A 26,937-nucleotide genomic window follows, 5' to 3' on the forward strand; every position below is an offset into this window, starting at 1 on the left:
CTGAAAGTTAATTCATTTCCTTGTAATGCAATAGTTAGTTTTAATTGCTTTTTAATGTAGTCGGTTGACGATAATATTGCGGAAAACAAACTTTGTGTTGCATTCATTTCATTTCCATTTTGAATTCACAGCCATTATTTCAGAATTTTTAATGGCTCACTATGATATGCTTCATATTTGCAGGCTTCTCCTCGTAGTTTACGTTCTCTCTTAATGAGCAGAGCTATGAAAAACATGCTGCATTATGATAATTGTGTAGAATTCTGATATATTATACTTTAATAAAAGGATATTTTAACTCACAGCTTGCTGTCAGATCAAGGCAGAGATATGTGTTGTGAGGTTTGGCACTAACAGGAATGAACTGTGACACCTAAATCAACAACTCGCAGAAGGACTTTGCCCCCAAATTCATTTGTCAATAGATTGAGTCAATATGGGTTGATCTGTGTGCAGCTCCTCAGCCTTCTGTCTACCCGTCAACACACAGAGGACAGTGTCTGGCTAGACGTCTGGCCATTAACTGCATTATCTGTGCGTCTGTTGTGTAAATGCATCAAACATCGGGTACGTTTCTTTACTTTTTTTCTTCTGCCTGTCATGATGAAACCAACGTCCCACTTGTTTGAGTGAATGAAACCCAACACGACGTAAATGGCGTCCAAATTCAGTCTTTATAAGTGAGGTCTCGACTGATTTAATTATACTAAGTGGTAGGAAGCCCACACGCGATATCAAATATTAAAGTGGTAATCTGTGAGAGTCTTGTTTTTATTTTCCCTCTGTCTCTGGTATGGCACTCACTGCTGCACTTTAAAAACTTCACCTGTCAATCAAACATAGTGGGCGGGGCTCTAGTGTGATTTACCTTGTTAGAGTTTCCTGAAGGTGGGGCTTCATTTTTTGTGGTGTTTATGAAATCAAGTTCTTCTACTGTATGCACCGAATAAACCAAAAATGTATAATTTCTTATGCAACGTAGAAAGTGAGTTTCCTGGTGAAAGAGCTACCGCACATATGGGTAAGAGAAAACCCTTCACCACTCCAAGACTCGGGAGTTCAACGCCCAGTAAAGGAACCTTGTTCTTGTGTCACTGTGAACACAAACGTGTTCTCAGGCAAGGAGCTGGTGAAGGTTTTTGTCTTGTCGCTAAAGAGGCCACAGTGTTTGGGGAATCCGATAAAACCTTAGAAATATATGCTAAAATCTCAGGTTCTCTCAGTAATCCAACCCTCAACCTCTGCCTTCGTCTAGTACATGAACACCTTTTGTACTTTAAACTATGTACAGAACTGATTTTATTCAAGCCCAGTATCTTTAGGGATTCTGTACTGGATGCCTTACAACTAATGCCAATGGCCGGTGCCAATGCAGGAAGTGGTGTGCCCTTTATATGGCGAGAGTGTGGAGGTCGGGTTGGTGGAGACTGCAATAGATTTCATGTTCAGTCACAGACCTACCATTAATGTTTGCTTTTTTTAATTATCTCTTACAACTTTCACTAACCTTAACCTATAGTTTAAATGTAACAATCATGATCTTTTCTAACCAGAACTGTACAGTATTTGTAACAGTCATTATAATTTTTGATCTGAGTTCAGCAGAATTGTCCAATATTGTCATTCTTGTCTGGTGATAGAGTTGTATTATTCATGGACTTCAGTATTGGAATATATTCCTGATACTGACTTTGTTTTTTGACCCATTTTACCCTCATCCATCCAACGAGGGGTTATACCCATCTTTCTTTATGTTTTGTCTTTTCTTCTTTCTTCTTGCAGAGTTTAGGGTTAGGATAGCTCAGCTTTACAAAGAAACTTGACTTAAAAGCTTTCATGAACTTGATGATTTGTTTGAATGTGTGACTGATTAGTCCTTAAAGCTGTGTTCATACAATAATGTATATGAATCCATTTCCATACAGTCTGCAAACCAGCTATAAGATGTAGTCCTATTTTCTTAAGATTTCTATCATTTTATCACCTGCATGTTTTCAGAATGGTTTTGTCAATTAAGTAATCCTTTTGATTGACAGCGAATGAATTGGCACCTGTTTTGATAAACAATTTTTAATTTGTGAGTATTTGCTGCTTTTTATTATCAGAAATTACTGTAAACTTGAGTTTTAGAACGTTGGTCGGGGTAAAACAAGTGATTTGAAGATGTCACCTCATATTTTTTGAAATTGTGCTTTTTTAAAAACTATTTTCTGACCTTATATTAATATTTTAGGCATCAGTTATTCTGTAAATTACTCAGTAATGAAAATCATAGTTAGTTGCAGTCTTAGTCTTAGTTGTTCATTCATTTAGGGGTTTTGTTTTTGTATTAAAGCCTGGTTCAAGTTTTTTTCTTTGCTCATTTCCAGATACAGTGAATGAAATGTCCCAGTTATTTGCGTCTTACCTGCCTCATAATAAAAAGCATTGACGCTAAGGCTCACAGGCAGGAAAAAGCTTACTGCAAAGACGATCTACTGAACATTTTGAACGACAAGCACCCACCAAAACACCGTTCACATTTCAGACAATAAATCATTAGTAACAACCATGGCATCTCTTTCCCTCTCATCCTTTCCGCTCCCCCCCTACCCTCTTAATGCCAATCAGAGCAAGATGGGAAGATTCCCTCCAACTCTTGAGATCCAGCATGTGTTTCTCCCAGAGGGGAAAAATTAATTCCTCCTCCTCCTCGGCATCCTCCTCCTCCCTTTTCTCCGCCAAGGTGCAGCGTGCTCCCTCTCTTTTTCTCTCCCCATCTGAAAGAATACAAGAGAATGAGAACCTCTCCTGAGGGGATCCAGCTTATATACTATTTCATCCGCATTTAAATCCTCTGATAAATGCGAATGTGAATGCCTTAGCGGGGAACTTGCAAAATAAAGAGAGATTATTTTCTGGAGATACTAATATTAGTCTTTTGGCATGGGGAAGAGTGAATACGACACCCGAGCGTGGGGAAGTCTATTGATGGTGATTTAATCTAGTGTAAGCATTGCTCGTTGTCAAAAGAGTGGAATAAAGGAGAGAGGAATATGGGTTGTTTTTTTATTTACATACCTGTGAGAATGACGATCCATTCAAATAGATGACTTATCAGGCCAGAACAGAACCTCTCTCTCCCCACAGGCAATGAAGAGGAAGAAAAATAAGTTAAGTCCTGTATTATTCTGACTGAGAGCTTCTGTTGGCAAGATTTGGTCTCCCTATATACTCTACAGTGCAACTTTTATACTACAAGTAAACTATTGTTCCACCCTGTGGTAAGTTTTTAAGTTGTTGAGGAATTCCAGTCAAGTTTTTGCGTCTTCATCATCCAGGTTCTGAGCGGCACTTTCCCTTCCCACTTTGATGCGAGAAAAACAACAAACGGATCCTTAAGACACCCATAATAATCTACGTTTTTATTATGTGTTCATTGTTCCCCAGGACTGTCATTTCCAGCAGCCTCTGTGCGAGGAGACGCGAAGGTTTCCGTCACAAATATTCCTTTCAGGATCTGTTAGGCCTTGCTTGTCATCTGGATGAAAAGGAATCGTGGGGATTTTTGTGCTTGCCCTTAATCTCCCTAACTGATGCTGGGAGTGCAAATCAAATCCAATTATAGGCAATGTGGGCCTTCAGCCTCTTTGAGGAAAGATATTGGAGACACTGATGGTTATCTAATGTTTTTTTTCTTCTCTCTCTTTGCTTTGAAACAACCAGCAGAGAGTGAGGTCATGGGAGTAGATCTGAGCGCTTGCAAGACCCCACTTGAGATGTTTTTTTTTCATTTTCCACATCGGGGCCATTTCCCTTGCGTTTATATCAAGATTATTAGGCCTCCCAATCCCAAGATTTTTTCATGTGAAAAGATGACCAAATATGCTGAATAAATGGTTCAGGTGTGATTACATTCATTTTCTTCTTCACGAATAAATGACACTTTATGATTTCTAAATTGATAACTGCAGGTGAAAAAGCTGACTCCACTTTTTATGGCCCTCATGCATATTTAAGGCTATTGCATACTTTTACTGAAATAGCAGTAAAGGCATGCATTTATTAGTTGACTTTACAACTTCCTGTTGTTGTTTCAGGACAGGATGACTATTTATTTAATTATTAATGAGGTGCAGAAGCCAAAAATTATAGACGAAGAATTCAGATAATTTACTTTAGTAAATAGCAACAGACATACTCCATTACAAGTAAAAGTTCTGGGATGAAAACTTAAATAAAAGAAAGGGAGCAACAAAATGTTCTTAAAGTATAAAAAGTTAACATGCATTGTTATATTATTGTGTTGTTGAAGCATTATTGTTGATGTTTTACTATGCAAGAGAGTAAAAAGAGTAAAAAGTACAATATTTCCCTCACAAGCACCTCAAAAATTGTAAATGTACTCACTTATTTTCCACCACTGGCTCATTTATGATTGAATGATTGTTGGTTTGAGTCTATTTAATCGCTTTCAATCCAGATTCTCAACAATTCAGAGATTAGATTACCCATTTATCTGCCAGCCTTTCTGAGGGAGGGCCCATGAGCAAGGCATTTCATAACCAACTAAGAGACTGTGTTGTCACCCTGGGCAGCAGGTGTGAGCATGTAAGCCCATGAGAGCGTAAAGCAGAGAGTCACTGAATACTGGAAAATTTTCCCTGGAAGAATTAAAGGCCAAAAATACAAAATCAGCCAAAATTAAGAAAAAATTTAGGGTGCAAAAGGACTGAAAGGGCCTGAAATACTGATTTTGGATTCACTAACACAAACTCTTATCTGTCTTAATCCTAGCTTTGGAGAGCACGGTTAAGAATGTCCCTGTTAAAACTAATCTACGATTACAAAATATCTCAAACTCAATAAACTGAGATTATTCAAATCCCTCGTGGTGTAATCGCACCCAAGTGCCACCATGTAATCTCAACTGAACGTGTTTTGCATTTATCTGCCTCTTTCTCTCCCTCTCTCCCAGACAGCATGTAAATAAACCTTCCTGTGGTGTGGGACGGTATAAACTTCAAAATTTGCTGCTTATTTTGTTCATTAAAATATTAATCACAGATTAAGCCCCTTAATACCCTATGGATTGCCATTTTAGAAAACAAATACAATAGTTCCCCCACTCTTTTCTTCGCAGAAACCTCCTGGCATCTCAGGAATCAGCCCCATGTTTCGGTGCTGAAAGAAAGACAGGAAAGGATAGAACTGTAATCCCTATCAATGCACTTTAGAAACCACCTTCTTGCTAAAATGTGTGACTAATGGGCACAAATCTGCGGCTTTAGAAGCTGTCAGCAAGGACTGCCTAGGCCGTTGTTCCACCATTCACCGCATAAACGTAATAAACCCGTCCCGTTTGTTTTTGCCATTGCTTGAGTCTTTTTGTCTCTGCTCGGAGCAAATGTACCTTGAGGTCTTGTGTAGGGTTTCTCTTTTCAAGCTGCAGCTCTTTTTTTTTTGCTTTCCTCCTCCCGCCCGGTCTGTGTGCTGCTTCGTGGTGCCGTAATGACATTAAAACACGAACACTTAAAGGGCTTTTGGTGAGAGCCGCATTGTCTGCTGTGAAGGCTTCCAAAAAGAGGCTTTTATTTTGTTGTGGGATTTAATGCCAGTGTGTGTTACCTGATAACATTAAGGCAGAGCAGGGAAGCAGGAATATTCCCTGACTGGCAAAGCTTCAAGAATATTGACCACCAACAGGATTGCAGCTGATGCCGGCCATGTATATTCATGTGCTCAGAACGCCCTGATTATAGCTATTACAGAATTATATCCGGGGAAGCGCAATTCATTAGCTCTGATTTCTCTTTATCTAGCGTCAGAGTGCAAGGCTAGCTTAGTGGAGCAGAGCTGGATGGGGATATTTTCACATCCAGATGCGAAGAAGAAGAGTCCTCGTCAACTTCTGGGTTTCAGAGAGCGTATGATGTACAATACCAGGAAAGATGATGTCTCTGCATTGGGAGCTTTAGTGTAAAAGTTATCAAAGGTGAGGCCTTGCACATCAATACATGAACGACGGAAGGAAATAAATCCCCAAAAGTTCCTTCAGAGTATATTCAGAGTGATTTTTTTTCTTCTGGCAGGTGAGATTTTGTGGATCCAAATCAATTTATGTTGTTGTTTTTGCAATGGCAGTTAAATACACTTTGGGAAATGAGGTGAATGAAACCTATAAAATGAAGTTTGCTTCCAGCTGAATAGTTAATTCAGTGCATCCAGAAAAAAAAACCTAGTCTTTTTTTTTCTCCTCCCCTCGCTGCCGTATGTGAGGGAGAAATAATGACAGTGTTTCGGCGTTGTTTGATCATCCTTAGCAAATTTGAATGCCAAATTTGTTTTGCAGGTGTTGCTCATGGAATAATTGAGCTGCATAATGTGGATAAGGTGTTGCTACCATACTACACTTAATACGCATTTTAAGCACCAAAACAGCTCCAGCCGGTACGGAAGCCTGAAATCATTACAAGTTTAGTTTTTGAGGCAAAAATGGATTTTGCAATGGACACAGTTTGTCTTTATTAGACAAAACATGTTTTTAATGTGCAACAGTAGAAAAAAATAGAATAATTACAATCAATCTTGTTCAAAAATTAACTTTACTCTGAAGACATAGAACTAGAGTTCCCGCTCTACATGTACATAATTAGTTAGTTACAGTATGTCACTTATTGTGTCTTGCACGGTCCATATGGACTTATAAGACCCCCAGAATACTGTTAGAGCGGTGAAACATTTGTCAGACAAAAACATCACTTCTTACATTAAACATTACAAAAAAAAGAACATTGTCTTCCATTCCAAGCTCTACAAATAAAATCTGCCACAAAGTAAGACATTGCTTTGCTTAAACTCAGTAAATGAGGACACCATGCCTGTTTTCAGATACAACATCCACAGCAGGAAGCCAGAACAATCAGCTTGAACATATTTGGAGTTCACTTCCTTATCTGTGACTGGCAGCGTACCTGAACCTATCAGAACTGGCCTTACGTGATAAACCCCACCCATCTGGCACACCAGGGAAATAAAACAAACACTGAGATAAAGAAAATCAGTCACTTTCTGACCCAGGTCTGGCTTACAGAGTGAATATAGTGGCTTTAATATAGACTGCTGAGAGACTTCACCGTGGCTTTATGGTGGAGATATGTGCTGTATGTACACACCAGAATCAGTCTGCTTGGTGTCTTGGGCGCATCACGCTCCTCCTCTTGTCTTCCCAGGCAGAAGCTCTATAAACACACTGAGCCACATGTAAATACACAAACACACACACACGCACGTGCACACACACACACTCAAGACAATGGCTATTACCAGGCACACCTGGGTTCCCGCCTGCGCCATCCTCCTAATATCTTTTAAATCTTCACATAAGGTATGCCTTCCATAGGGCTTACAATACCATTTGCTCTAATAAATTCTTTTGGCAGCGCTGAGTGCAAGCTGCTTCTCCAAGGCCCCAGGAGAAGCATGGAGGGGAGCAGGAAGGGAGAGGCAGCCCAAAATATGAGGATAAATAGTGGGGAATCCTCCAGGACCCCAGCTCTGGTAATCAACATTCTTCCAACTGGAAACATTTTCCAATTCTTCATCTTCATTTACCTTCCTTACCTAGTAATTCTTAGCAGCGGGCTGCAATAATTTGCACTGACGCCTGAATCGAAAACGCAGGAAGGGTCCAAATTGAGGGTTTTTGGAGGGATGAAGGGAGTGGAGGAGAAGGAGAGAAAAGAGGAGGGGAGTGATTGTGATAAGCAAATGAAATTAATGACGGCGAGTGTTTGTCTAGTGAAGACAGGAAGGAGCACGGTGTCGGGTGCCATGTTAAACACTCCTCACATGGTAAAGTAGCTAATCCAGGCTCCCTCCATCTCAAGCCTCTGTGTGATTACAGCGAACAGTCTCCTCATCGTGAACGCCGCGGAGCAGAGCGGCGGCCCTAGTTACCTCTCCAACAAGAGGCTCATTAAGAGAGAGAGAGAGAGTCAAAAAGAGAGAGAGAGAGTGAGAAGGAGGGAGGGGGAAAAAAACGATTTTTAAGTGTTGACTAATAGAGGAGCTCCAAGGTATTTATTTCTTATTGTTTCCCTGCAAAGTCATTATGCCACACTGGAGGTTCTTCTTTCCGCTCCCCGGCAGAAAGCAAGAGAGTGAGGTACAGGGGATATGTATGTATGTGTGTATGTGTGTGTGTGTGTGTGTGTGTTGGTGTTTTCTTTCCCTATTTCACCCTCCCTCACTCCTACTCTACTTTAAGGGGAGGAGGCGATGGCTTGAGGCGAGCCTGGATCTCCAACACTGAGATGCACTTCTATTGTGGCTCTTTGCTGCTGCAGCATATGAACTGTCACTTGTTACGTTAAATTATAGATCGCCTCCCCTAATTCTCGGCCTGATATTTCTGGCAGAGAGGAGGAACATGCGGACAGGCAGCATCTGTTAGAACCACCGATGAAGTCCAAAAACCCTTTTACTCTGCACCCATTTGTCACCCGCTATGACAACGGCTGGTTCACCTGATCTCCTGCAGCCCGCAGAGCGAACTGCAAAGGTGGAATTAACTTTATCAAACAGAAAGATACATTTCTGAAGGGGGGAAATTGATTTATCTTCATTAAAAACAATAAAAAAAAAGCAGATTCTTTGACAAACAACTTTGTCATTTGATAATTTCCTCAACTTGATACCAGCTGCCTGTTTGAGCTTCAGCTTCCCTGCTGAAAATATTTCAAGGTTAAATGGTTTAATAGTAATTATAGTAAAGCAACATTGGAATATTACACCGCCTAAATACAGTTTTATCAGTTCTCAATTGTCTTAACAATAGTTTAATTGTTAGCTCTGCCGCCCACACAATGGTTGGGCAAAGACAAAACCCACTAATGGCTCAGCAAAGAAGAAGATGAATAAAATTAAAAGACACCTGCACACCTCTTCTTTTCTATTTGAATAGATTTCTTTGTTAATTTTGGAAGCGAGTTCAGTCATTACAAAGAACACATACTGTCCCCTAAGCTGCAGTTTAAAGCATTTAAGCATTTATCAGCACAATAGCCTATTCAATTACACTGATAACAAATGCAAAGTAGTGCATCTGTTGATTCCAACTTTTAGAATATCTTATTTCTTGCTTCAAAAATTAAAACTTGACATTATGAAATTAATGCTGAAACTTAAGCTGAATTAATTTCCTTCAGTATAAGCCTGAGTCTGGCGTCATTAATCAGTCTGTAAATAGTCTGTGTGTCGTTAATTGTTGAGAGGCACCCACGACTGAAATAATCACTTTGACTTTTTAGAGCATCAAAGGTCAAAGGTGTTTCTGAGGATAAACACTCTGAGGAGTTTAGAAAAGATGTGAAGAGTCAGAGAAAATAGCATACTAGCAAGGCATGATGGGAAGTTAGTTCGCATTCTTCCCTTTGACTGGAAGAAATATAACTAAACCTTGTCATATTAGTAGGTAAAATGCAAAAATGAGTTCATTTCATGTCAATTAAAACATGTTCGAAGTTGATTTTAATAAAAAGTGCAGGTGGCTCACTTGTGTGTCACCATTTTCCCTTTTTTAAAAAATCAATTTGTACTCAAGTCATGTTAAATTCCAGCCACATAATCACCTAAATTCTGTAGATTTTGAACAAAAACATACAACAAGTTTGTCAAAATGTCAGCTGCATCCTCACCCACAGACTTGAGTCAAAGCGCTTTAAATAGTTCAATTTGCTGTACGTACCTGATGGGTGGAGTTAACCAAGACGGGATGAAACTTTAATGATCTCTGCTGTGTTGCAGCAGAGAAACAAGAATGCAGGAGGGGAAAAAACAGAATATGAACATAAAACAGGAGTCAGACAAACACATGCAGCCGACAAATTCAAGGCATGTTAAGTAGAATGGATGAGTGGGAAGACTGGGTGACAGCATGAATAACTTACATGCATGGATTGACTTACACTTGCTGTTACAGATGGTACAATATTTATTGCTCACTAAAATATACATTACTAAATATAAAGAGTTGCATTACATTTTAATGCACGATTAAAAACAAAACAATTTCTAAATCTAACTTTAAAAACATTGATATTTGCTTATCATTTTGACACAAACCAGGAGACCGAATCTATTTAAAAAACAGTTTTTATGAAGAAATGAATGTATTTATTTCTGCACCATGTTTGTTTGTAATCTCAACTGTCTTTTTTAATACATCACATATTTTCTGCTGTTCTATAGAGCTGAAAATAGTTTGCCCACACCTTCTGACCAGGTCAGGTGTGTGTGAATCATAGAGTTTCAGGTGCCATTAGTTTTCTGAGGACTTCATGTTCGCCTCCCTCCTCCCTGCAAGAGAATCTCTGCATCCTCTGGTTTGTTATACGACACCTCCTGGTAGAGACCGAGGCTGCAGCTCCGAGGCATCACGCTCGCACTGTATGGTCTGTGTGTGGCTTACTGTGTGTGTGTGTGTGTGTGTGTGTGTGTGTATTTGTGCATGTGTGTACATATGTTGGCAGTGTCTGTTTGTATCTTTAAGAGGGGGAGAACAAGGCGGTGTGTGTTTGAGGAAGCGCGTGTGTGTGTGCATACATACATACATACCCCCACTTAGGAAAGCCAACCACCCTCAGTGTCTCCAATGGCTTAGGGCCCTTTTCTCTCTCCCATGGGGGCCCTTGATTGAAGCCAGAATTCCTCCACGTGTGTGTGTCTGTGTGAATGTGTGTGTTTGTGTGAGAGAGTGTCGGCCTCGCTGGGATTGCATTAGACAAAAGAGATGCACTTGCCAGCAGCTGTGGTGAAGACAGCAACATCCCCACCCCACCTAAAGCACCCCATTGGTTCCTCCTTCCACTCCCAGCCTCCCTCGGTCCAGTTAGGCAACCGGAGCGGCGATGGCGCCCGCTCAGGAGAAGAAAAGGCCCCTCGGGAGGCTGGAAAGTGAATAAAGGAACGCGCAGAAAGAGAGAATAAGCATTTTTCATGCTTTTTTGTGTTTAATGCCATTTCCAAAAATAATGTGGGCCTCAGAAAACAGAAGGTAAAGATTTATAAGAAAACACACGTATACACATACATGTCCGCACGCACACACACACAACGCATACACAAAATGCCAGTTTGGGGAGGGTTGTTGTGAATACCTGATTCTTCCCCCTCTTTTTTTTCTCCTCATCTCCCTTTAAAAATCTGCAAATCCATTTGCTAAACAGCTGCACCTCTGTAGTGCACAGATAACAACCTGGGCCAGACTGGCTTTGCAGCAGCGAGTGGAGGCAGATAGGCCCAAATCTCTGGCCCTTTTTTCAAAAATGCTAATGACGAAGGAACCACTTCCCTGGCCAAAAAAGAAGAAAAAAAAAAAAAAAGAAGAGAGATTGAGAGAGAGGGAGAGAGGGAGAGAGAAGGCTCTTGTAGATCTGTCAATTGCTATTTTGACAGATATTTGCTTGTAAGTACACACAACACTTGTTCCCTGTGTCTTATCTGGTGCTGTGCAGAACACTGACCTACATTACATCAAGCACAATATGATGCACAAACATGCTCTGTTCAATAGCCTGCCTTTTTCTGTTGTTGTTGTTTGTTTTATTTTTTCTCACTCCCCCTCTTCTCTCTTTTTCACCTTAAAAACAGATGGATTCAAATGAAATGGCTGCAAATCCTACGAACAGAAGGTATTCTTCTCTCAAATAAAACCTTGTGGCTTAAAGGGAGAATCTTCCGACCATCTCCGGATGTTTGATTGCTCCTCAAAGGCCCGAGCAACTGCACTCAGTGGAGGAGAGTAAATATTGGAAATATTGCCACAGCTGCTCATTCACTCCGTCTCCATCTCTCCCTTCCTGCCTCCCAACACATTGTTTTTGACATACACTCTCCAACACATGAAAACAATGGCACGGAATGCATATTAGATAGATAATTATAATGTGATGCCGCACCGATCCCCATTAGAGGTGGTTTACTACTTGCAGAGAGGTCAAAGGTCAGTCGTAGAGCAGCGGTCCTGGGGCTGGAAGAACTTTAGTGTCTTACACAGACACACTTCAGTAAAATGGATGATTTCCAACATGGAGTTCTAAATTGAGGTGCATTAGTTGACAGATTGGCTCGCTAATCACCAGGGGCTGCGTTACAGAAAGTTCCTTACTGTGAAATCCTCTCTTTATTGTTTGGTAACCATGGAAATGTGTGTTATTACCTGATTTAGAACTTTAGAATTAGTATTAGACAACAATTTAGATGAGAGATGGAGATATTATGACCTAAGTATGAAAATCTGGTCTTTGTGTTTAGACTTTATAAGGTTAAAAAATTAACCTTTAGGCTCAAGAATTTGGACATTCAGAGAAAAACAAGACACGTCAAGGTCCATTTAGTAGCTGTTTTTTGTTTTTTTTTCATATTTTAAATGGAGAAAATGGGGTCCTGAGACACAGAACATTTACAGCCATTTAAACAAAAATAAATCGTTAATTTAGTAGCTGTCCTGGAGCTTTCCATTGAATCACTTGACCTTCTTCAGATAAAGTTTGTCCACTTGTCATGGAATTGATTCAAATTCACATGTTTTTCTAAGCACTTTAAAGACCTCTTGCTTGGGTGCCCGGTTAGCTCAGTCAGTAGAGCTGGTAACCCATATATGGAGTTGCTGCAGCGGCCCGAGTCCGAATCCGACCTAGGCCCTTTGCTGCATGTCATCCCCTCTCTCTCTATAGCTGTCTATCAATAAAGCCAAAAAAATAACTTTAAAAAAAAAAAAAGACCTTTTGCTCATCAATCATCAACTAATCTTAAGGATAAAAACCTGAGAATTTATATGACTTCATTCCACACCGCAGCATTGTTGTGCAATGTGTTGATGAAAAGGTCCCTGTATTGTTCGGATCTTATGAGAGTGTTGTGGCTTCATTGGATTGGCTTCAGGTTGATTGCCTTGATTCATAACACCTGTCTTAGTTGGTATAAATGCAATCCGGGTGACTTCTGTTCTTATCTTTAAGTCTGTTTGCTGGGATGTGAATCTTTATAAGTTTAAATAAGTGAATCAGAGTTATAAGTTTTCCTTTGTGCATTGTGTATTCTGACAGCATGGACATGAGAACCAATGTGTATGCTACAAACACAAAGGGGATGTGATACACATTTCTAGTAGAATGGATTACTACACCAGCCAAAAACCTTGGCCGGTCTGACAGCTAACAGGCCTTTTCTGACTGATCTAGGCACGCCCGAAAACCCGAAGTTGCATGTGAAAATTTGCCCAAACCTGACCTGAATTAGTTTATCCTGTCGAGCCCCCCCCCATGTTTGTGTTTAGTTGCAAAATGGCAAAATCTATCCAGTCTCCTGTTATAAGAGCAGAGAGGTGTATGCATGATTTAGTGTGTCTAAAGTAAAATCAGCTGACATTTTTGGCAGCTTTAAGTGCATTACTGGCACTTTCTGGAGCCGGGTGTTAGATAGCCTGCTGGTTAGTTTTTAAGTATGAGTTTATATCAGATGTTAAAATTAAAAGGTATTTACTAAAAGTGTGTCTGGTCCTACCCAGATTTGCATCAAGTGCAAGAAGATTTAAACAAATGTTTAAAAAGATGATAACCAAATATCTCATGTGGCCAATGGAGACGCATATGTGGTATAATTGTCTATAAAGATAAATTACAAAACTGTATAAACAAAACTAAATTGGATTGTATTTGAGAGACACATGAAATGATGAGTGTAAAAACAAAATGCATTTTTAGAGAAATTAGAAAAGTTTACTTTTAAGAAAACACTCACTGACGGTCACAGAAGGGAACAACAAAAAATAAATAAAAAATTCTCTTGCTGTACTCAAAATGAACATAAGATAAGATAAGATAAGATAAGATAAGATAAAATGCTCCTTTATTAAGACATGAAATGTAAGATGCAGAATACATTGCATTTCAACTGGCTCACAGTTTTTCATTCCCGCATATACTTATAAATGTGACTATTGTCCCTCATGAGTCACCATATTTGATCCATAGAAACCTCTGACCATGCAAACTTTAAATCCAGTAGATTCTGTTTGAGAGAAATGAAGCATTCGTCGATTAGAAAACAACAACGTTGACCAAGTAAAACGACTGAGCTAAAACCAGTAATTTACTATTTATAAGTTGCACTTATGAGTTGATCAGACTCGCTTGGCAGATAAATAACAATGTGACCACACTATCATCCATAATCAGCTATTATTTCCCATCAGTTGAAGTTTTAGTCCTCAAAGAGATAATTACAGGTTCCCTGTTCACTGTAATTGTCAGTTCACTTAATTGTGTTTTGATATATTGGAGAATGTATAGCTTATTCCCACCCCCCAATCCATCTTGCATACATTAGATCGTTTGTCTGTAGGATGCTTTAGAGTCGACGCCCTTTGGGATTTGACCCCACTTTATGTTGACTGGCAGGTGTATTTGGAGGCAGCAGGAGTGGGAGGTTCGCCCCTGCAAGGCCCCAAGAAAGGTGTGCACACTTGTGTTTGTGTCTATATGTGTTTGTGCATGCAAGTTTGCTAACTTTATTTGTGTGTATAAGCTTATAGGTGAAAACAGGAATTCATTAAAGCATTTTTAACTTCAGTTAAGAGCAGAGTTTTTGTAGTATGTATTAAAATTCTGTAAAAGTTGTTAGAGGTGTAAGGCGGATAAATTGACTGGTGATCATGCTGGTTATTTACTGAATCTTGAGTCAAATGTGCTTTATGTGCTTTGCTATTCTGAGAGATATACCGGTGACAGATAAAATAACAACCCAACATAATGTATTGTACCCTGTATGGAAGTCTGCATTTTATATCTTCATCTTCTCATTTACTCAGGTTTTTCCATTAATTTGTTAAAAAAAAAGAAAGAAGAAAAATCTTGAAAGTCATTGTTGGAAACTATTTGGAGAAGGGCAGGGACTTAAAAAAATACGAGGCAGGTAATTGGATAAACCATCTGTTTATCACAGAGGCGAACCAATCAGGTGAACGAACCATATAACTTCAAACTCTTCAAACTCTTGCTCTAGGGCCTTTTGTGGCCACGCTTGGTTGAAGTGAGCGGTTTCAACTTGTTGCAATCTGCGATCTCACTGCTAGATGCCGCTAAATCCTACACACTGGTCCTTTAATTCTCTTCTGTATTCACCGTATTCAAATAAAGTTTCTTTGTTGCGTCTAGGTACTTTTCAGGAGGCGTCCCTCCTGACAATAGTAAAATTCTGACTATATGTTATTTTTTTAACTTTAATTTAATGAACATCATTGGCAATGTCTCTGTTATGAACTCTCAAAAACAATATCAATGTACAGTATCAAGTTTACTGTAACAGCCACCTGGACTGGATGTAGCACCCTTTCACCCAAACACTCTGCACTGTAGGTAAAAAAAATGTGTTGTATGATTGTACAGTAACACATCCTGTTCTGTTGTATATGTACATATGAATCAGCCTTATCACAAAGTCCACAAAAGAACATGAAAAAGTGCGGTGCTGGCCTCATTCAGTACAATAGGTCTTAATGCTGCATTTGAGAGAGGCCGACGCCGCGTGCAGCCCAGAGAAAGCAGGCAAGACAGAGTAAACAGTTTGTTCCTGTGAACAGCTCGATGCCAATCAGCGATTAATGAGGCGATGCTGGAACCACCGGCTGAGAGAAGTTAAACTGAGCTGAATTAAGGAGCAATATCATCCCTCATGCAGGTGCTCGCCGAACGAATAACTGCTTTAATTACTGTTATTCAATCATTCGCTTTTTTTCCCGCCGCATCCAAATAACCACTCTGGTATTATCCCTTTTTCTTGTCAATTTAGAAATGCCTTTCACAGACGTCCTACCTACATGTTTTGCTCATGGCGCTAAAGCATATGTGACCCCTCAGAGAGAGAGAGAAAAAAAGAAGCAGCTCGTAGTCTTGAAGTGCGTATTGTGAAAGAAAGAAAAGCACAATAGCAAGGTGCAGTTTGCAGAGTCCCTCTGTTTGAATGGGTCCTTATCTTGGTTTACATACTCAGGGTGGAGAGGTTTGTGGGTGCCTTTGATGGGAAACATCTGTGTGTGATATGGGGGCTCGTCAGGGATGGGGGAGGAAAAAGTGGGCGTCTTTGCACCTGCTTCGGTACACTGCTCCACAATGCTTATTATTTCTGCTGGAGGTGCCTCGCATTGTTTGTGCCGCCACATACTGTCAACATGAACGATACTGTACACTGACAGTACAACGCTTGTCAACTTTAATGATATGTAGTACGTCGGTGTCAAAGTCAGGTCTCTTTGATCAGATTGATCAACTTTGTGGGGCTTTAGCACATGATGAAGTTTTGGTCAACCAGCCATAGTGGATCAACCAGCCACTAACTTTTAGAATAGTTTGCTAATTCATAAAGCCAAAGCCAATATGAGCTATTTAATGGAAACAGTTTACTGAAGCTGCTTATTATCCATACTTTTACTGAAATGCTGTAACTTTTTGTCTTTTTATTTCCAAAACCACCACCTTTTCCCTACGAGTTTCAGTCTTGTGAGGGATAAAAGGAATTTGAAACACTATTAGACCATGACTGAATACTACAGCTCTCCACCAACTCACACAATGATGAAATTCTTCTGTAAGAAAGAAGGAACCCCCAAATAGTATATACTGTTTGATAGTATGAGAAATACATTGATTCATAGAAAGAAATCAATACATGAGATGAGGTGTATATGAGCAAGGAAAATGTAAGAACATTTATTTCATTTAGGATCAGAGAACCTCTAACATACACGAATGAGATGCAAATACACAAAAATGCATGTAGTACAGACGACAATGGAAAACCGTTTCCAGGAGACACTAAAAAACGTCTGCAACACGCTTGATGCCCCACCAGAAAAACTTTTAGCTCATTTTCCAACAGCAATCATGTCCCAGCCGCGTTCATCACTTTTCAGTGTCTTCTGAAAACAGTTTCCGTTGTTGCCTGCGCTACTTGCAGTGTATTTCTCTATACGGTTGTTTTGTCACTTTGCAGACTTTTTTCTAAATGATGTATGTGTTGTCAAATTGATGAAGATGTTTTCTTCATCTGCTTGAGTTTTGTCTATTTGCATGTTTGCAAGTTGCAGTGCACTGAGCTCACAAGGCCACCATACTATTGTTTCTGTGATTACTCACAGCCTAAAGCACTGATTTATAAGTGTGATTTAACTTTTCTTTAACTGTTAGATCTAGGTTTGAGGTGTCCTGATATACAGTGCAACTTTAATAGGCTTCTGTCAGCCAATCAGAAGCAGGCATTATGGATGGCAATTGTATAAATTTAAATCTAAAGTAGTTACTGCTTAGCATTATAAAAACGGTGAGTAAACTCAATTTCTTTGTATTGTTAAGTTGACCTTTTTTTTTACATGAAGACAGAAATAATGCAGTCTGTACTCTCTGGGGAGAGCAGGGGAGGGCCGAGGCAGCCGGTGCACAATAGCGCTGAAGGATTTGAGTGGATTGACACAAAACAAACGAGGTGATTTCCCTCAGAGTCAGAGGAGGGATCTATCTCTGTAGAGCTGCACGCTGACAAGTGCCGGTCCCCAGGGATGACAAATAGAGACGTTACCGCTCCACAGGGAAACAGGCGGCTTCCCTCCTTTCATGTTACTAAACATTAGGCACAGGAAGGAGGAATCTGAAGATACTGAAAGCGTTGTTTTATGTCTGTGTTTTGAACATTGCCTTGAAATTAAATTAATAATATAACTTGAGCATCACTTACGAGATAGCAAAGTCATGTTTTGTTGAAGGCGTATTCTACATTTGTTGGGTGGAAAAAGTGATTAAGAATTGTGCATTATACTACCAATATGTACTCTCTGAATTTTGGGGGGCCACATTCTTGGTTGTACATCACTGGACTGCAGAAAGTAAAAGACATCACTCAGAAAAACCTTCTACGCACCCGCAAATTGTATCTTTATTTCTGTGAAAATGTCCAAGATTATTACTTTATTAAGGCTGCATTTGGTGTGATGTTTTTTCCGAAACTGCAGCAAGAAGTCACTATTTCAAAACTTAAAGACTTTAATGGGATTTATGTACTGTGACATCAATACATGGCAGAAAACATGCTCATGTTTGTCACCTCAGCCTGTCTGTGATGCTTTATAAGAAAGGAAACCAAACATCCAGCTTTCTTTGGACAGAACGCTCTTTAGAAGTTTGTTTAGTCACCTCCTCCACCACCAACATTTAATTTAGGTAAATAAGAGAAATCATTAGTGTCTCAGTTGGTTATGGATGTGATGCTCTCCTTTGCTGCAGCTCTACTTTGTGCTTTAGGCTGATAAGCGAGGTGCATTCTCAGGTAAAATCTTGGCAAGACTTGCTTTAAGCATCTATCAATTCAACACTTGATTGACAGTCTGGATCCACTTGTTTCCTCCTGAGCTGGCACCAGAGTCGGTCACATTGCTCTCTGTGACGTGATCTTATTGAGACCCTGAGGGTTTTCCTTTTGGCCTCCAGCCCGACAACACAATCTCCCAGGTGGGCCGGATGGACACGCCCAGCTCCCTCACCGGGGCGTCACAGGAGCTCCAGGCAAACAAAGCCCTCTGACTCCTTCATCCCCCAGGAGGATATCTTTCTGTTTCTCCCTCCTGTTTTCCAATGAAACAAATGATTTTCTGTAGCTGATGACTGAGGAACACACGCCCGCTGTATGCGTTCTTGTGTGATTCGCAGACAATCAGACAATGGCTTTCCCCTGTTGTTGTCAGTGCATCTTGTTCTGTCTTGGCAACGTTTGTCTTCAGACATTTGCGCATTGTTTTGTTTTTTCTATTGTTTATGGTCAATTTTGTAAAAGGATGTTTATTCTGCTCCTTAGTGAAAATTGAAAAACTATTTATTTGCTTTGTTTTGCAACTTTTTTTTTTCTGATGATGAGTTTCTTGGTGAAAATAATTTTAAATGTACAATAAAGAATCACAGTCTCAGTCAGAATTTGCCTCAAATCATAAATGCTCTTCAGAAAATGTCATCCTTTGTTTAATGCTTGGCTGCATGGTTTGATGGCCAGTACTTTAATTGTTGATAGTCTCGTCTTTTTGGCAACAATCTTGACAACTTTCATCAAACGCAGAGGTGTTTTAGTCGAATCAAAAGTTTGTCCAGAACAAAACATCACTTATATACTAGAAAAAAGAGAAGGAAAGAGCTAACATAAAGCACAGTACAGTAAAGACCAACTTCCATAATCCATAAAAAGAAACATCTGTGTGTCATACACATGTATAATGTACAGGATGATTTCAGCAGTGTGTGTTTTTTAAAGCAGACTGATTTGACAATGACTGATGATTTTCAGGACACTGGAGTCTGCACTGGTCTTCCCAAAATTAGGCCAGTCAAGGACAGTTGGCTCCTCTGAGGATTAAGGGTTCAAATGTTTCTCCTCCTGGGCCTCAGTCTGGCTTGAGATATAACAAATAAACTAACATGGACGTTTTTACAACTGGAATCTGGCAAATCGGGGCATAACGTTGTAGTGAATGTTTTAGTCAGGTAGTATTTTTCTAGTCAGAAATGGGAATTGTTACTTCACTTGGATATTGGAGTGCTAGCATGTGGAGCTTTGGACCATCGGGAGGTGGAGGTCTGGCCATAAATCACCTAGATTCTCTGTTCCCTGTCATCAAACTGCCCTGCATTGGCCTTAGAGGCTGGGCTCCATTGCCCATTCGCCCAGCTCTGGTTGTGCTCTGGGCCTGAAAATATCCTACCGATGGGCCAAAGATCCTGTGCCAACACTCGCCCGGTACTCCAAGCTCCCAGTCTGAGGAGTCAGCTAAGCTTACAGCGCAACTAGCTGCACAGCTGAGCTAAGGACAGATACAGTTAGCAGCAGTTAGCTATATGTCCTGTCTACAGAGGGAAAATCATAAGATTTGTTCTCCAATTTCACCAGAATCAGTGAATAAAGTTTTAAAGTGATATTTTTCTTACAGTAATTGATCAATGAGTCCTGGTCTGATTTGTCTACTGTTGGCAGTTCACTGATCAATTGCTTGATGCAAACAACTCATAGCACAGTACACTTCTCTAAAAAAAGTCAAGCGCTAAAACCATTTAAGATGAAGAGATAAAACCCAGGAGTTGTTCCACGGACGAGCAGTTGGAGACACACTTTGTGGAACCACTCTCCAAGTCCAGTAATTTTACTGGGATATAAAGATGCCACAGTTCAACCCACAAAAACAGTTTCAGGATTATTTGCCAGGGAAGCAGCTGTGGGTTTTGTCTACTGGTGAAAGTGCAGATTAAAGCTTTTGTTCTCTGGTTTTGTAGCTCAGTGGCTCAGAGAGAGGGTTATTTATTTTCATCAATAGTGAGTGAACTATCTCAGGTCACAAGCATTATTTTAGATTTTGTTGTTTGGGAAATCATAGTTTTCACTTATGCAGTGAAATATCTCAACATTTATTTGATATAGCAGAAAACTGTGCAGAAATTTCCAGACGGCAATTAAATTTGGTTTAGACATTCATGTTTCCCTCAGGATGATTTTTCATAGCTCCATTATCAAGTTGAAATTTTAATTTGTCTAATACTTTGGTTTATGACCAAATACTGACATAATGACATTCCCATCAGCCTCAGCTCTCCTTTGTGTTTAGTCCTCATTATAAAATAATGTAAAATAAACAAAAATGGTGAACATGGTAAACACTATACCTGCTTCACATGTTAGTGCTGTCATTGTTGATATGTTAGCATGATGATGTTAGTTTTTAGCTACGCCTTTAGGTAGGCTTTAAGTTAAGTTTAAAACAAAGCACATCAAACCACAAGATGATCGGACATTGTAAGTTATAGAAGTCTGTATGAGTGAAAACTCGGGAACGCTAAATGTATTAGGGAGATGATATTTGGACTAAAGGACAAACATTTTCTTGCAGCACATCTTAATAGGGAGGCGGTCAAATTCAAAAAGAGGATGTGAATTTGATGGGAACATCCAGGGAACCACATAAATATCAGTAAATGCACATGAGTTTATGGATCATGATTACAGTCTCACTTGAAATTGTTGAACCAAGAGCAAATGCTAAATCTCAAAACATTCTCTCAACACTTGGCCATCACATTTAAACCCTCCCTTGTTGTCTTGTATATTTCATTTTAATGTATTTATTCTTACGGTATTTGTTTACAGCAGTCTGCCTACAGAATCTGAATATAGATGCAAAATAACTGCAACTCTTAGCTAGCAGAAATGAAACCATCTTGCAGCATCTGGAATCCTCATTGTTGCAGATTTTTTACTGTCCGTGTGCAGCAGACTAATGGTTCCATAGGAAGAGGCATCGCTGCAGCTCGAGCATCAGCCATGAGCAGAGTAATGGGTCCATAGGAGGACAGGAATGAGTCAGGGCCACGGCATGCTGGAGGCCCAGCAGTCTTCCTCATTCTCCAGTGCAGTGTTGCACAAGCCTGCTGAGAGTACAGTGTCATTACAGCTCCCACAAACATGTGGAGACAGGGGCTCCTCATTTAGCCAAACGATCACTTAGCTCCAAAGCTGCGATGAGACGCCGAAGCCCGTGGAGAGCATGAAGTGTTTGAGGAGTTATTCAAACATTTGCAAAGCCAATAACTCCACAAAATCTACCAGGATGCCTCATATTTACATTTGATTCAGTGAAACCCTCCCCCACAAAAACAATAACATGGCATCTAAAAAAAATTAGCCCTAAATAACGTGATGGCATCCTCTTTGAATCTCGGTTGGTGGCAGGTTTAGACACTGAGCGTAGTGGGTTATAGATGGAACTTTATTAAATGTAATTGTGCTGATGATGAAGAAAGTGTTCGGCAGGTATTATGGAGAAAATCGATTTGTTTGCGATTATGAAAAGAAAAATGTACATTAAAGGTGCAAACACATGGAGCAGTCGATCACCCACAGTAGATTGTCTTTAGATACTCTCCAAGTGCCCGTTTTGATTTTCTCTCAGCAGCGACCATCAAAAACCATCACAAATCAGTGTACACCATTCAAACACCATATTTTGGCTCAAAAAAGATGTTGATTTGTATATGATTGTTTTGTTTATTCTGCACCAAAACTTTTGTGATATTTTATCTCAGCTCTACTTGTCAAAAGAATGATGTTTTTTATGATCTGATTAACCTTAAGACCCCATTTATGAGGGTCTATTGACAGAAATGGAATAGAGTATTATGTAGTTATGTTTTATGAGTGTATAATCATATGAAAATAATAATTGTGGCTTAGAATGAGACATTTTTATCTACAGAAGGAGCAGGTTGCCTTCCAGTCCGCCATGTTGAACCACCATGTTTCTACAGGCTCTAGGGCCTTTTCATGTTTTTCGCGAGTTGAGCAGCCAAGGTAGTTTCTCCAACATGCTTGGTTGAGTCAAGGGGTTTCAGTTGGTTACAGTCTGTAATCTCACTGTTAATGCCACAAAATCCTACACACTGGTCCTTTAATTCTTGGTAGAAGAAGACATTACAACAGTCCTCACCCTTTATTTCATGTGTTCCCTTCTCCACAGTGGCCTTTCGCTGCCATAAACAAAACATTTTTGTAATAGAGGCATATCTAAGATGGTAAGATGGTGATAATTATGGTAGAAACTAAACTAAACAAATCTACTTGCCATGGAATTTACTCAATAAGAGTATCATTTAATATGGCTCATCTGAATTATTTTCCATTACAAATCCTCAGTCTTTATAAAGTAACAGAGATTTAAAAGAACATGTTAGTCATGAGACTGATGGCAGAAGATGCAGAATGGCAAAGAAAAAAAAACAACTTAATTTCCATGTCAAAAGAACAGTTAATAATGAGCTTCCAGTGTTTACTATTAAAACCTCCAGGGAATTACTACACTGCACGTAAATTCATACATTTCAGAAATGTTTCCCCACTAGATGACAGCGCAAAAGTGATTTTTATTTATTAATTTTTTTTATAAACAAGGCACAATATTATAAAAATGCTGCAAAATAAAAAGAAGACGCTGTTGAAGATATAAATGCACAATGACGTGTGGGGGAAGGATCTGACTCTTCGGCTCCAGAAGAAGCACTTTAGTTTGTGTGTATAGAAAAATACTGTGTAATTATATTCTTTCCTATGATAACAACCAGTATTTTCAGCATTCAGGAACCAAGCTGAGTCATGTGCTCATTTAATAAGTGACTTTTGCCACCATACTGATTTTCAGTTGGATGTTATACATTGTATAATTTTGATATTAAAGAGGTACTACACCCTAAAACGTGATTTCTGAGCTGTAAACTGAATTACATGACTATACTGTGATGAAACACATCAATGCTGGTGTTAAAATTGACAATATGACCACCAAATTTATTAAAATCTACATTCTGTGGGTTAAAAATAGCTTGACATGCCATTTACTGTTTTAAATCACCCTTTACGTCACACATTTATATTAAAAAACAGTGTCAACGCCCTCTAATCAGAGGGAGGGCTGCCCACCTCCCCCAGCCTCCGCTTTGAGTGTGAGTCTGTGAAACCACTACGCTCATTTACAAATGTATACTGATCGAAATGCATCATTCACAGGAGTTTATGTTTGTTTTTCGCTAACCCTCTACTTAGTATTTTTCTATTCTGGTGCGGTGGTTTGGACTAGAAACACCACCCAACCGCGATGTTTTTGATCCCACACTGACAGTCCCCCCACAGACACACACACATACACACATACCAGAGGGTTAGCCTCTCTGAGCTAGCTAGCTACAACACAGGTACCACACAGAAACTTTTACAAAGGAATGTCAAAGTGCTTCAAGTGACGGTAAAATCTCCATTGGACTATTTGTGTTTTCAGCGCGGACACGGAGAGTCTGACAGCAGCTGCTCAGCTGCCCACTGTTACACTACTGTGGTCAGTCACTACAGTCAGTGTCGAAGCCACACCACCTAAAGTCACTGTCCTGATGCATTTTTTTTAAATTTGCTGAGAGGGAGAGAGCAGGCAGAGCTGAAGGCTGCAGTTACACTTTAACATTGAATTGAATGGGTGTAAAAGGGGTTGCTCATTGTGCTAAACCCACTGAGAATCAACACCACTTTCTACTACTCTCGGAGCTTTTAGGTCATTGTTTTTGTTATTAGGGCCTGCCAATAGGCTGTATGTTTGAGTTTGCTCAAAGGTTGCGTATTGTGACCTTTGTTCTATAAAAATACAGCTATTACCAAAGAGGCTGTTGACTCGAACAGTAAATACAAAGTAAGGAAGCTTGAAGAGCCGGTTATAGGGGCTGCTGTTCACACAGAACTTGGGTCAAAATGAAGAAACCATCATCACATCTGAACTGAACAAAGCTCAGTCCAGTTGGATTGGCTCCTGCTAAGAGGAGGAAATGTTAATAGTTTATATGATGCATATAATGTTGTCCCTAAGTGTAGCATATTGTTGATTTGATTATTTATTTCGGCTGTTTGGTGTTCTGAGCTCACAAGTTATTTTTTCCACTCTTTGTGTATTCTTATCCGACTGTGACACCTCAAATGGTATTCTATGCCCCAGATTTCCCAATGGGGACACTTACAGCACAATACGTTACTATTAATACGACAGTATGTTTCTAAAATTAATCCCTCAGAAAGACAAAATGACATTGTTCCTTAAAAGATCAGCTTTTGTAGATTTATATCCAGTTGCACTGATGAAATCTATATGGACTGGAATGTGAAATATGCAAAAGATTATGATTTTATGTTGTCCAATGAAGCTTTGTGATGCTTAAAATATATGTTTTTACTTTAAATTAGATGCCTTCTTGTTATGTTGGTAATCCGCAATTAAGTATGTTATACCATAATATTGTAGGTCACTCACCAATTTAAAGGAAAGGTTTGACAATTGGGGTATTATGCTTATTCTAAGATTGATACCATTCTCCTATCTGTACACTACGGCAAGTATGAAGCTACCAACTAGCAGCTGGCTAACTTAGCTTAGCACAAAGACTGGAAAGAGGCAGCCCGACGCTGTTTAAAGGACTGTTGGCTAGGACCAGTAACTTTCTGGTGTCTCCGCTGGTTGCCTGGCAACTGGTCCCATCCAAGAAATCGAAACTGTTCCTTTACCCCTGAGAAACTTTAAGTGTTCATGATGAACTTTAAATTCACGATAGTATATGGAAACGTATGAATCAATGACATGAAAAACAGTTGTTGTGCGATTGGTGCAGAAACATAAGAACTCGAGCAGAGAAAACCAAACCGACAGCCGCAGCCGGCCATACGTATCACACCACAAAAATTCACCCTCCATATTTAATCAGTGCATGTTCATTCAGGCAGAATGGCGGGGTGCAGACGCAGCTGCAGAGGAGGTATGTTGGACCACTTCACCAAGAAACAGTTACAGTCTGCTGGGTAGTTTCAGCAACTGGATAAGATCATTGCAGTGGAAGAGGAAAAACAGCCAGCGAGTTCTGCACCCTCTTCACCATTTTAATGATGCTCTGCCTCCCAACATGGCGGCTGTGAGGCAGCGAGAAGCAGAATAAAAAACATCTATTAGGCTAGTAATTGCTGCACGATTAGCAGACGTGCTGTTTGGCATGGCTTTAGGTTTTTCTGCAGAGTTTGGAAGAAATACACCTACTGGTGCCTCCTGATACAATAGAGCTGCCTGGGCGGCCATACATCCTGCATGTCTTACTCCCTTTTCCCCTCTCTTTCTCTCTCTCTCCACCCACCCCCGTGGGTCTCTCCCTCTATCAATCCTTCCCCCTCCTCTGCCTGTCTGGACTGGGACCAGCTGGCTTCATTAGGGGCCTCCTCCATTCCACATTGCCTGGTTTTGTCTGTTGCACATTTTTCGACTGTTTTATCTTAAGCGCTGTCCATCCCTGGACCCTCATACATATTTTCTTGGCATTTCTGCAGCCACACAACTGGCTTCTAATGAAACAATCCATGTGTCCATTGTACAGCTTTTCTTTTTTTTAATTAATCTTTGTGTCTGCCACCTCTTTTTTCGTTTTTGGATCCTCATTGTTTGCAGTAACCGGGAGTGAATGAATTTTAATGGTTCGAGAGAGCTGTTGTTGGATTTTCAGGCAGCAGTTTGAAAGAATATCCAAAGTCAAACACTACCTGTGCAGTTTTTTTTTAAACTTTTATGTCCTTCATCATCAAAGGATAGAGTTAAAATTCATCGTATTGTTATAATTATTCCAAAAATGATAAATAAACTGTTTATAATTACCTTATTTATCTGCTGACTTTTTAAAGTTATCTCTAAATCCACATGAAGTCTCTTTAAAGCTCCCATTCTAACTGAGAAGTCAAACAGTATTTTCTGCCACTGTGTTTCTGTTTGATTGAGCTCTCTTGTTGGATGACATCCTTCCTTGATAGATACACCAGTGACTTACTCACCCTGCTTTTTCCAGTTTGTCATTATTTGGTTTGGAGGGATAACAGTACTGGTGACTAGACCGCAGATGGTTCTGTTGATTGTTTCTTGATAGGGTAAGGTTGATAGGCAGATGGCATGAGGGAAAATGATGTCTTCAATGGGCAGAAAGCAACACAGGCTAAGAAGTATTCACTGTATAAGCCTATAGTATAATTTCACAGGGTTTCTTGTAAAATTCTGGCTGACAAAGTAAAACCGAAAGAACTAAAGACAACTTGGATTTACTCCTGCCCTTAGGTCCAGACAATCTTAACACAGTCTTCTCCTTATACATTATTAGCAGGGGTGTAGTGCAGGGTATAGACAGGGATATGGAGTATACCTACTTCCAAATCCCCTCTGAGGCACATCATTCAGTAGTGTTCTGTGAGCTGGATGTGTTTATTTTTTTACTAGGATAAAGAAAAACATGGTTGTCCAATTTTCATGAGTGGATGTAGTAA

Source organism: Dicentrarchus labrax, unplaced genomic scaffold (assembly GCF_905237075.1).
Source record: "Dicentrarchus labrax unplaced genomic scaffold, dlabrax2021, whole genome shotgun sequence".
Taxonomy (NCBI): domain Eukaryota; kingdom Metazoa; phylum Chordata; class Actinopteri; family Moronidae; genus Dicentrarchus; species Dicentrarchus labrax.